Source organism: Carassius gibelio, chromosome B22, assembly GCF_023724105.1.
Source record: "Carassius gibelio isolate Cgi1373 ecotype wild population from Czech Republic chromosome B22, carGib1.2-hapl.c, whole genome shotgun sequence".
NCBI classification, from domain to species: Eukaryota; Metazoa; Chordata; class Actinopteri; order Cypriniformes; family Cyprinidae; genus Carassius; species Carassius gibelio.
The window spans coordinates 43,547,598-43,550,097 of NC_068417.1; the positions used below are offsets into that span (position 1 = coordinate 43,547,598).

The 2,500-nt window shown below is 40.5% G+C and overlaps 5 non-coding genes across 5 annotated transcripts in view; all 5 read left to right on the forward strand.

The window, feature by feature from the left end:
- Nucleotides 1-35, forward strand: part of LOC127996783 (5S ribosomal RNA) — a 119-nt gene extending 84 nt beyond the window's left edge. Inside the window, exon 1 of the ribosomal RNA XR_008169674.1 lies at nt 1-35. This exon is cut by the window's left edge and continues 84 nt beyond it. This is a non-coding gene — a ribosomal RNA (5S ribosomal RNA).
- Nucleotides 36-546: 511 nt separating this feature from the next.
- LOC127988925 (5S ribosomal RNA) lies at nt 547-665 on the forward strand. Its single transcript, XR_008162079.1, has one exon. It is a non-coding gene; the product is annotated as a 5S ribosomal RNA (ribosomal RNA).
- A 501-nt stretch (nt 666-1,166) lies between these two features.
- Nucleotides 1,167-1,285, forward strand: LOC127995338 (5S ribosomal RNA). Its single transcript, XR_008168291.1, has one exon. It is a non-coding gene; the product is annotated as a 5S ribosomal RNA (ribosomal RNA).
- Nucleotides 1,286-1,650: 365 nt separating this feature from the next.
- LOC128001386 (5S ribosomal RNA) lies at nt 1,651-1,769 on the forward strand. The gene has a single exon (XR_008174156.1). It is a non-coding gene; the product is annotated as a 5S ribosomal RNA (ribosomal RNA).
- Nucleotides 1,770-1,990: 221 nt separating this feature from the next.
- Nucleotides 1,991-2,109, forward strand: LOC127995472 (5S ribosomal RNA). The gene has a single exon (XR_008168419.1). It is a non-coding gene; the product is annotated as a 5S ribosomal RNA (ribosomal RNA).
- Nucleotides 2,110-2,500: the final 391 nt, after the last annotated feature.

Below are 2,500 nucleotides of genomic sequence, written 5' to 3' on the forward strand. Positions count from 1 at the left end.
GGGAGACCGCCTGGGAATACCAGGTGCTGTAAGCTTTTTGGACATTTTTCACTTAGTAAATAATAATTTTGCCAAAAAATAGAGTCAATGCCCGATCTCTGAATATTTGCAGGTTTGGGCCTGGTTAGTACATGGATGGGAGACTGCCTGGGAATACCAGGTGCTGTAAGCTTTTTGGACATTTTTCACTTAGTATATAATAATTTTGCCAAAAAATAGAGTCAATGCCCGATCACTGAATATTTGCAGGTTTGGGCCTGGTTAGTACATGGATGGGAGACTGCCTGGGAATACCAGGTGCTTTAATCTTTTTGGAAAATTTCACGAATTATATAATAATCTTTCATTAAAAAAAAAGAAAAAAAAAAAAAGAGTCAATGCCCGATCTCTGAATCTTAGCAGGTTTAGGTCTGGTAAGTACTTTGATGAGAGACTGCCTAGGAATACCAGGTGCTTTAAGCTTTTGGGTTTTCTTTCCTACTTATATAATGTACTGGCGATAAGATTGGCTGGTCTTTAAATAGCCCTCTCTTTGCAGCAGACTTCGCTTACGGCCATACCAACCTGGCTATGCCCGATCTCGTTTGATCTCGGAAGCTAAGCAGGTTTGGGCCTGGTTAGTACTTGGATGGGAGACCGCCTGGGAATACCAGGTGCTGTAAGCTTTTTGGACATTTTTCACTTAGTATATAATAATTTTGCCAAAAAATAGAGTCAATGCCCGATCTCTGAATATTAGCAGGTTTGGGCCTGGTTAGTACATGGATGGGAGACTGCCTGGGAATACCAGGTGCTGTAAGCTTTTTGGACATTTTTCACTTAGTATATAATAATTTTGCCAAAAAATAGAGTCAATGCCCGATCTCTGAATATTTGCAGGTTTGGGCCTGGTTAGTACATGGATGGGAGACTGCCTGGGAATACCAGGTGCTTTAATCTTTTTGGAAAATTTCACGAATTATATAATAATCTTTCATTAAAAAAAAAAAAAGAGTCAATGCCCGATCTCTGAATCTTAGCAGGTTTAGGTCTGGTTAGTACTTTTATGAGAGACTGCCTAGGAATACCAGGTGCTTTAAGCTTTTGGGTTTTCTTTCTTACTTATATAATGTACTGGCGATAAGATTGGCTGTTCTTTAAATAGCCCTCTCTTTGCAGCAGACTTCGCTTACGGCCATACCAACCTGGCTATGCCCGATCTCGTCTGATCTCGGAAGCTAAGCAGGTTTGGGCCTGGTTAGTACTTGGATGGGAGGCCGCCTGGGAATACCAGGTGCTGTAAGCTTTTTGGACATTTTTCACTTAGTATATAATAATTTTGCCAAAAAATAGAGTCAATGCCCGATCACTGAATATTTGCAGGTTTGGGCCTGGTTAGTACATGGATGGGAGACTGCCTGGGAATACCAGGTGCTTTAATCTTTTTGGAAAATTTCACGAATTATATAATAATCTTTCATAAAAAAAAAAAAAAAGAGTCAATGCCCGATCTCTGAATCTTAGCAGGTTTAGGTCTGGTTAGTACTTTTATGAGAGACTGCCTAGGAATACCAGGTGCTTTAAGCTTTTGGGTTTTCTTTCCTACTTATATAATGTACTGGCGATAAGATTGGCTGTTCTTTAAATAGCCCTCTCTTTGCAGCAGACTTCGCTTATGGCCATACCAACCTGGCTATGCCCGATCTCGTCTGATCTCGGAAGCTAAGCAGGTTTGGGCCTGGTTAGTACTTGAATGGGAGACTGCCTGGGAATACCAGGTGCTGTAAGCTTTTTGGACATTTTTCACTTAGTATATAATAATTTTGCCAAAAAATAGAGTCAATGCCCGATCTCTGAATATTAGCAGGTTTGGGCCTGGTTAGTACATGGATGGGAGACTGCCTGGGAATACCAGGTGCTTTAAGCTTTTGGGTTTTCTTTCCTACTTATATAATGTACTGGCGATAAGATTGGCTGATCTTTAAATAGCCCTCTCTTTGCAGCAGACTTCGCTTACGGCCATACCAACCTGGCTATGCCCGATCTCATCTGATCTCGGAAGCTAAGCAGGTTTGGGCCTGGTTAATACTTGGATGGGAGACCGCCTGGGAATACCAGGTGCTGTAAGCTTTTTGGAAATTTTTCACTTAGTATATAATAATTTTGCCAAAAAATAGAGTCAATGCCGATCTCTGAATATTAGCAGGTTTGGGCCTGGTTAGTACATGGATGGGAGACTGCCTGGGAATACCAGGTGCTGTAAGCTTTTTGGACATTTTTCACTTAGTATATAATAATTTTGCCAAAAAATAGAGTCAATGCCCGATCTCTGAATATTTGCAGGTTTGGGCCTGGTTAGTACATGGATGGGAGACTGCCTGGGAATACCAGGTGCTTTAATCTTTTTGGAAAATTTCACGAATTATATAATAATCTTTCATTAAAAAAAAAGAAAAAAAAAAAAAAGAGTCAATGCCCGATCTCTGAATCTTAGCAGGTTTAGGTCTGGTTAGTACTTTGA